Here is a 9835-nt window from a genome sequence, read left to right on the forward strand (position 1 = left end):
GATTACAAGAAGGGAGAATAAAAAGAAAGGAAAATGGCACAACAAAATTGTGTTTACTGTTTTGCCTTACAAAGGATGTGGCCACATTCCAGCTTACATTTCACATCTAAGTTTATTCTGTAGTATAAATATTCTCCTATCAAACCTTCTCTTTCATCAAAAGAAGCACCACTAGAGCTGCAATCTCAGGTAGAAGCCTTTGAAAAACCATCTAAGGAGCCACTGTGTCTGGCGCTCAGCATGTCTTCTGGAAGAAGCTAAGCAGCACTCCTTCTAACTCCTACTAAAGTTTTATTTTTAAAAAAATGGGAATGAGATGACTGTGTGCAGGGTCACAGAAATCTATATATATAAAAGCCCAATATGCAAATTGTCCCCATGGGAATTCCACCAGGAGACCGATCACTTGCTATGACATGCACTGACCACCAGGGGGCAGTGTTGAATGAAGGGAGGCCCCAGCCAGAAGCTGGCAGCCAGGAAAGGAAGGCCTCGGCTGGCTGCTGGAAGGCCCCAATTGGCCCTGATCGCTGGCCTAGGGATCCTACCCATGCACAAATTCCGTGCACTGGGCCTCTAGAAAATAAGTAAAAGCCATATACCCATATTACTGTACTTCCATCCCATTTATAGACAGAAGCAGATAATCTGCAAAAAGTGGCAAAGGTCGGATCCTATGACACCTTACAGTCAAGCACACTCATTTCCTTTAAGTACATATGAAGAGCTGTTTTTATTAGAACATAAAGCTTTTCTTATAACTTTGTCTTATGACTTGAAGAAAAAAAGTATCCCTGCTGAAATCAGAGCTGACTCCATGGGAGGCAACTCTAATAGGTAACAGAATGGCTCCAAAATAGAGGTAGGTAATTAGATTCTTTGCTAGATGGAAGCAATGTCCCTAGATGCAGTCAGAAACCCAGCTGATACAAAACAATGAGGCAAAAACATACAGCGTGAATGAACATGAAGTGTTTGCATTGCAAAATCTCAAACTGCAGCATCATTGTTTAACATCACACTTTCCAAAAATAGGTCACAGGCTGTCAGGATTGGGATCTTAATTACAGGAGGTTAATAAAAATGCAAAATACTATAGAACCTTAGAAATCAGAATCAGCAACATCTGGCTACATATTCCAAGGGTGATTAGTGCTCTAAAGACATAAGTGCTTGACAAATACACAACTTTGAGGCTGACAGCCTCCGGCCAAACTTTATAGAAGTCTGTAATTCTAAAGAGAAAGCTGGGAATCTTTAAGCCCATGACATAAGAAAAGCAAGCCATGTAGTTAATAGTAAGAACTTTGTTTTGGCAATTCTATATAATAAAAGCCTAAGCGACCATTACTGTGGAACAACCAGAATGACCAGTCACTATGATGTGCACTGACCACCAGGGGGCAGATGCTCAACGCAAGCACTGCCCCCTGGTGGTCAGTGCGCTCCCACAGGGGAAGAACCACTCAGCCAGAACACAGCAGCAGTGGCAGAAGCCTCTCCTGTCTCTGCAGCAACACTAAGGAGCAGTGCTAAGGAGCAACGAGCCGAGCAGTAAGGAGCAGTGAGCAGGTGGGCTGTAAGGAGTGAGGGGTCCTGGACTGTGAGAGGGTGCAGGCCAGGCTGAGGGACACCCCCAGAGCACAAATTTTGTGCATCAGGCCTCTAGTTGAAGACATAAAAAACCTGATTCATCACCCACCTTACCCCATCATCCTTCTACCACCATCTACTCATCAAAAAGTATCCACTACAATTATCCAATACATGTGAACAATCTAAAAAGCCATCTACAGATGACTGGATAAAAAAGTTTTAGCATATATATTCCATTGAATACTATCTCTATATATAAAAAGCCAGTGTCTGTGACAACTGTGATGACCAAACGACCAGTCACCATGAGGTGCATTGAGCACCTCTTGGTCCAACCCCCCCGGGGCCCTCAGGCTCTGATTGATCAGGGGATGGCTAGTGGGGGAACCAGGGTGAGTGGAGCGGCGGGACTGGAGAGTGGGTGGAAGGCAGACCTCTTGGTCCCTTCCCCCAGCCCCCAGGCTCCAATCAATTGGTGGCAGCAGTGGGGCAGAACTGGGGACTGGCTCCCTTAGTTGTCCTGCAGATTCAATCTCCAGAGGACAGGACAGGCACTAATGGACCAGTGCCACTGGCATGATCCTGACAACGCTGCTGGCCTCCTGGAAACCAGCCTCAGGCACTTTGGCCGCTTCCCCTCCCTAGGCACTCCTCAAGGAAGAAAGGATACCACCAGCAACTCCAGGGGTGACCAGCAGTGACTGCTCTCCCCGTGCTTCCTCCAGGTCACTTGAGCCGGCCCCCGCTGGCCCCTGCTGGTCCCTGCTCCAGATGAAGTGTGAGCACTGCACAGAGAAGGAATGTAGTAAAAAAAACAAAACCGATGACCAAGAGAATGCCGCAGTCAACATCCGGAGTCCGGCTCAGGAGAATGGAGAGAAGGGAGAATTCCATAAGTTGGCCGACTCCAAGATATTGCTGAGTGACTGCCTGGCATGTGACAGTTGTGTGACCGCAGAGGAAGGAGTCCAAGATTCTCAGCAGAACACCAAGGACTTCTTCCGTGTTCTGAACCTTAATAAGAAATGTGATACCTTACAGCACAAGGTGCTGGCAGTGTCTGTGTGTCTTCAGTCTCTGACTTATTTTGCTGCTACATTCAGCCTCAGTGTCACTGATGCATCCAGAAGGCTCTGGGTCTTCCTCAAAAGCCTTGGGGTGCACTGTCTTTGACATGAAGATAGCTGTGGACTTCAGCATCCTGGAGAGTCAGAAGGAATTTGTGCATTGGTACTGCCAGCACCCACCGTGAGGAAGAGCCCCGGCTGCTCATGCTGACCTCCGCCTGCCCCGGCTGGGTCCAATATGCAGAGCGCATGCTGGGTCACCCCATCACCCCACACCTCTGCACGGCCAAGTCTCCCCAGCAGATCATGGGCTCTCTGGCGAAGGATTACTTCACCAGATGGCAGAACCTGTCCCCAGACAAGATTTTCCATGTCATTGTGGCCCCGTGTCTTAACAAGAAACTGGAGGCCCTTCAAGAAGATGTTCCCACAGCTTTACATAGTTCCTGGGGTGCTGACTGCGTGTTAAGCTCAGATGATATTGTCCAGATAATGAAGCAAAGTGACCTTGCCTTGAACACCGCCGCTGTGGATACTGTTTGGAGACATGAAGGAAGAGGAGGTGAGGCTCCACGAGGGTGCCAGCTCCGACGGGTACCTGGTGCACATCTTCAGACACACAGCCAAGGAGCTGTTCAACGAGGATGTGGGGGTGCTCACCTACCACACTCTGAGGAACAAAGACTTCCAGGAGGTCACCCCTGAAAGGACAGAGAGGTTCTGCTACACTTTGAGGCTGCTTATGGCTTTTGGAACATCCAGAAGTGGTCTTGAAGCTGTAGAGGGGCAAGTTCCCCTGCCACTTCGTGGAGGTCCTGGCCTGCACCAGGGATGCCTAAGTGGCAGGGGCCTGGCCCAGGCAGAGGATGGACATGTGGACAGGGCACTGCTGCGGCAGATGGAAAGCATCTACGCTGCCATCCTGGTGTGGCCCCTGGCATCCAGCGCCCATGTGCAGGAGCTGTACCAGGAGTGGCTGGGGGTGGGGGCGACTCTCCCCTGGCCCAGACAGCCCTGCACACCACCTAGCAACCCAGGTCAGCCTGCCAGGACATCAAGTGGTAAAGGTCCAGAAGACACCCGGCCTGTGGGCCACCTGAGGAGAGGTGTCAGACATGTGAAGGAAAGGCTTAGCATCTCAGTCATCGCTTTGGTTTTCAGAATTCTGTGCTCCCCATCTGTCGGCTCCCTTCCTCTGAGGGGCGCTGTCATCGTCACATGGGTGCTATTGGAATATTGTATCTCGAGAGGATTGCCTTAATATGCATATCCTTTTATCTGACGATGAAAAAATCCCAAAGAATAAGAATTGAGACAAACTACTAACCTTTAGGCTTAAAAAATTCTGGAAGTGTCCTGCAAAGAGCTGAGACTTGGTTCTGTCCACGTGCCTCAGAGAGATTGGATGAGGAAATGGCCTGGCTTGGTCCTGACTTTACCCAATGTTCAACTCTTGAAGGTGTCTTTGCCACAATGTGAATAAACTGCCACCTTTTGGAATAGGGGCTCATATGAAAGTCTGCATTCCCACCTTTTCTTGAAATAGATCTATATTCTGCAGTTGTGGCCACGGTCCTGCCAACCAGGTCCTGTCGCTGGGAGTCAGGGGGCACTGGAGTGGAGGCCCTCCTAGTGCCCTTTTACATTCAGGGATTGAGCTGAACTCACTTTGGGGGAGGCCTGGCAAGGGTGACAGGTGTCACAGATGGCAGGATGGAGAATGGAGAGGCGGACACCCTGCTCAGTCCCTCCCTGGGTGAGGTCAGGCAGATGAAGGCCGGTCAGCCCACTCCACAATTGGGTGAGATAGCATCCTCTGTGTCCACATCTCACCCCATGGGCCTTGCCACCCCCCTCAGCTCCAGACAGCCCTCTTGTTCCACAACAGCGTGCTCTGCCCTCACATGCTGCTCGCCCTAAATGAGAAGGAAGAGAGCAGTTGGCTCACAGACAACTACACAGAAAGATATGCAGCCACCACAGAGCCCAGCACCCCATGCACATTCGGGCTTTCCTGCGAAGTGAGGCCTGTGGCCACCCTGATGTTGGTTTTTAGAGCACTTGGATTTTGTTACCACGTGGGTGACAATCTTCTTGAACCCCTCAGCCGGTTAGATTTCCCTCATTCATGTGTCATTGTACCTGTGCACCCATCTGGGTTGATAACTTGGACATTGTGCGAAATTACCTATTTTCTGCTTTCAATCTATTTATAGTGGGGTTTCATCTTCTGTGGAAACGTAGATCCATTTCTGATTATGGAATAAAGAGTTGAAGTGTCAAAAAAACACAAAAAACAGCTGCCAGGTGGCACCTGACAACTTGCGGGAACTTCTGTGGGACGGATTCGGATCCCAGGCCGGCAAGGGCGTCCCACTGCCTGCACAGAGGGCCGATCAGGTCCTGGCTCTCCGCCCCACCCATCCTCCTTGGGACCCTACTTGTGCATGAATTTGTGCACTGGGCCTCTAGTTTAACCATAAAAAGGAGTAAATCCTGCCATATGAGAAAACATGCATGAACCTTGAGGGAATTATGCTAGGTGAAATAAGTCAAAGACAAATATATGATCTCACTTATATGTAGAATCTTAAAAAAAGAAAATGAAAACACCAAACTCATAGAAAAAGAAATCAGATTTGTAGTTAACTGGAGTAGAGGATGGGGGGATGAAAAACTGGATGAAGGTGGTCAAATAGCACAAATTTCTAGTTATAACATAAATAATACTAGGGATGCATGTACAGCATGATGACTAGAGTAAACACTGCTACTGGTACATATGAGTTAAGAGAGTAATTCCTATGAGTTTATATCACAAGGAAAATAAATTTTATTTTTATTTTTTGTATGTATATGAAATGATGGATGTTAACTAAGCTTGTGGTAATCATTTCATATATAAATAAGTCAAATAATTATTCTGTACACCTTAAACTATACAGTATAAAAAGTTGTATCAATAATATCTCAATAGAACTTGGAAGGAAAAGAAACCAAAAAAAAAAAGTACCTACTGCCCAGAAATTCATAACTAAAGAGATAGATACTATTAGGGAGAGAGAAGATACTAGTTTTTGGAAGAACGACCAGAACAGCAGTTCTCAACCTGTGGGTCATGACCCCTTTGGGGGTCGAATGACCCTTTCACAGGGGTCACCTAAGACCATTGGAAAACACATATATAATTACATATTGTTTTTGTGATTAATCACTATGCTTTAATTATGTTCAATTTGTAACAATGAAATTGGGGGTCACCACAACACGAGGAACTGTATTAAAGGGTTGCGGCATTAGGAAGGTTGAGAACCACTGGACTAGAAGAAGTTTTTAACAATTAGAAATGGATTTAGGAACTGTCTTTATGGTCAACTTAGATAATTCAGACCAAACAATTTCCTTTATGCTTATATATCTGTCTGGATCCCCCAATTGATTATCCAATCCCTTTTTATTATACTTTGCCCTTGTAGACAATGACATAGAAGCTCATCCACATTTTAGCATGAAATTTAAGAAGGAATTTAAATGGTAATATCAAGTATTCCAGTGTTATACAATTGAGCCTGCTTTGTGAAATCCTTCTGTATGTCCACTTGAATCTCAATTCAAAGGCAATCTTGTGGAGGTTTTAAAGATCTCACTTTTAAAAAATATGTTTTTATTGATTTTTTTAAGATAAAAAGAGGAAGGGAGAGGAATAGAGAGATAGAAACATTGATGGGAGAGAAACATCATCCACTGGCTGCCTCCTGCACGCCTCCTACTGGGGATTAAGCCTGTAATATGGGCATGTGCCCTGACCAGGAACTGAACAGGTAACCTCTTGGTTCATGGATTAATACTCAACCACTGAGCCACACTGACTGGGCTAAAGATCTCACTTTTAACTTGCTTTCATTTTTCTTCCATTTATTATGTAAAGGGAACTGGTAAATGTTTCTTAAAGAGATATTCAATATGACTTAAATCAAATATATACCCTAGTGTAGATTACAAAGAAGTCCGATTCTTACCTGGTATTCTGTTTATATTGCACTTTATGCACCTCATAAAATGAGGTGCTGCTGATTTCAGGTTAGTCATCAATTTATTTAGGTTTTCCTAAAATAGACACCATAACAAACAAAATCACTTTGCAAATCATTAAAAATATTAATGCACTTCACAAGTGTGTCCAAGTCCATCAACTTCATCTGAAAGCCAAAATGCATACTGACGATAAAATAATGAATTCAAGGTTCTTCTCTGCTTATAAAACATACATGATTTCTTTCCTATGTCAAGTAGTTCTTCATCTGACATAGTTCTATTATGAATCATGTCTACCTGTTTTGGATTTGATAGCAATAATTTATGGCTGGGCAATAAAATGGCTTGAAGAAAGAAATTGTTTCCCAAGTTTTCTGTCTAGAAAATGTTTGTATTATATCCTCTGGAAGCAGAATCTGAGATGAGAATTCTGATTCAAGAGACTTATTTGGAGAATGAGGGAAGCAGGATAGAGTGGCAGGGGAGGGGGGCGGGCAGGGGGAATAGCAATGGTATAAACTCTGCCTAGTCTGATCCCTGCAGGAGCTCTGAGCTGAAATGCACCAATTGCATCACAGTTAGTCCCACCTTGAGGTAAGGGAGGGGCCAGAGTCTGGAGCTGAGGGTATGGAGACAGTTTAGCTTCCCATTTGGCCAAGGGCAGTTCTGGCAACTATGAGATGTTTGTTATGAGCCAATATTTTCGTTAAAGTCAACAGTGTCCACTAAAACCCAGTAATATCAAGATAAACTTTCAACTTTTCCAAGTTGGCTGTCTTCAGATACTTTATTCTTATTTGAAGATGTAAAATTTCAAATAAGTAATAACATATGCAGATTGTAAGGCAGTTAATATATGAATAGGTACAATTAAAAATTACTTTATGCAGAGATGCAACCACTTGGAATGAAGCTCCCTTCTTGTGTTTATTTTCCCCAAACTGTAGAGCTAAAAGACAAAAAAGACATTTAAAAAGCTGGGGTTTTTTGTCACATTATCACGCCCTGCTGATGAAAGCATATATTCATCAAAGTTCTGAAAGCACTATGGCAATATCTACAAAAGCTTTAAAATACTTATGTGTTAACACAAAACGTGTATTTCTAGTGCTTTCCTTGAGGAAATAATCAGGCAACTGTGTAAAGATATTCATTGCAGCACTTAGTCATACAAAAAAAATTAAGCCAAAAAAATGATCAACACATGTTCATCAATAGGAAGTTGGTTTCATTAAGTTACGAAAGAACAGGTATACAATGAAATGCTTCAACTTTTTTAAATGATAGTGTGGATCCATATAACTGACATGGAAATATTTCTAGAATTTAAGAGAAAGAGTAGGTTGCAAAATAGTTTGTATATTATGATCCTGTGTGTATATACATGGTTTTGTGTATGTATGCCTTTTTTAAAAAAAATGTTTTAATTGATTTCAGAGAGAGGAAGGGAAAGGAAGAGAGCGAGAGAAACATCTCTGAGAGAGAAACATGGATTGGCTGCCTCCTGCACGCCCTCTACTGGAGATCAAATCTACAACCTGGGCATGTGCCCTGACAGGGAATCAAACCGATGACCTCCTGGTACATGGGACGCTGCTCAACCAACTGAGCCACACTGGCCAAGTTGTGGATGTTTTTAAGTGAAGGTGTGTTATGGCTGGCTATACACATAAAAAGTTGGGAGGAGTATACATTAAAATGTTAGCAGTTGTTATCTCCTATGTCAGATTATAGGTAATCTTGATGTCCCATTTTTTAGTTTTTCTATATTTTCTGTGGTTTTGGCAACACTCATACATTACTTTTATAATTTATAAAAAAAAAACTCCTTCCATTTTCTTGAAGCAAAAGAATTTATGCTAAGCCAATTTGTTTTACAAACATCTGTGTAGTGCTAACTCACTAAGATGTAAAACAACAACAAAATCCATGGGCAATCTGGAAAAAAATGGGCCAGCTATCAATATGAAAAACTAATAAAATATTCTCTCTGCCTGAGTAGCACTGTGCTGAGACAGTGTCATGAAGTTTAATTACGAATGTCCTACTGACATGCCTTAGGCCCTCAAAGGGAACCACTTGAGTTGTCTGTATTTCATTTTCTCCATACATGAAAAGGGAATATACTACCTTCCATTAATTTTTTTTATTATAACTGGTTTAAAATAAAATAAAAGTGTGGTTATTATAGGTAACTTGATGTTTGGCTGAGTCGGAAACTTAGAGGCAAGTCTTTTCAAGGGGGTGCTTAAATAATTATGGAAAAAGACATTCTGGACAATTCTCTTCTATTTCCAAAGGATACAGCACATACCCTAAAAAATTAGAAGATGACCTCCTCTCTAATTCTCTGCCCAAACCACTCTCTGATTTCTTAGGATCAGAGAATTACTCATCTGGGAGCCATAAGCAACGTGACCTCTATCTAACAGACTTCTCAGAGCCACTTTTGAACCTATTAGAATTAGGCAGATGCATTGCCTGAAGATGATCAGAGTCCAACACAGTAGTTTCCATCTGTCAACAGGATTCCTCTTGAGACAGGCCAACAGGATTTCAGGTATGCTCCTGAATTATGTCATCTTGTGCTGGTAAAGTCAGAAAGAAAGAGCTAAATTCTCTCTCCATCAATTGGCTGCCTCCTGCACGCCCTCTATTGGGGATCAAACCCAGTCATGTGTTCCTAATCAGCCCACAGGGGCCAGGAGTTCACTTGAAGCTGAGTGTAAGATAATAAGAGGATGAGAAAGTTAGGAGGTAAGAGTACACACCCCATTTAAAGAACAGTTAGTGTTCTGCCCAATTGCCATGAAGGTATCTGAACCAGGCTGGTCAGATTTTCTATTTTCGTATAATTCTGCCCCCATTTTTTTTTTTAAAGAAATAGGGAAATCAAATGTGTACATGAAATCTTCTGATTATTTTTTAACCGGGCCAAACACAACCATGATTGAAGGCCAGTTTTTCTCAAGGGCTGCCAATCTGTGACTTTGCTATGAACTGTGAGAGCGTCCTTCTGTAGCTAGATTAGTTTGGTTGTGAGGCTGATGTTAGCAACTTAAGCTCAGTATCTTCAAATCCTTTGTGTCATGGTGCAGAAGTCTGAATTTTATCCTGTCCATCTCTCCGTTTTGTTT

The 9835-nt window shown here is 43.4% G+C and overlaps 1 pseudogene; it reads left to right on the forward strand.

The window, feature by feature from the left end:
- Nucleotides 1-2367: 2367 nt before the first annotated feature.
- Nucleotides 2368-3692, forward strand: LOC139002131 (nuclear prelamin A recognition factor pseudogene; annotated as a pseudogene).
- The last annotated feature ends 6143 nt before the right edge of the window (nucleotides 3693-9835 follow it).

The sequence above is a fragment of the Myotis yumanensis genome, unplaced genomic scaffold, assembly GCF_028538775.1.
Source record: "Myotis yumanensis isolate MYYU_CA2020_CCGP unplaced genomic scaffold, mMyoYum1.0.hap1 SCAF_2, whole genome shotgun sequence".
Taxonomy (NCBI): domain Eukaryota; kingdom Metazoa; phylum Chordata; class Mammalia; order Chiroptera; family Vespertilionidae; genus Myotis; species Myotis yumanensis.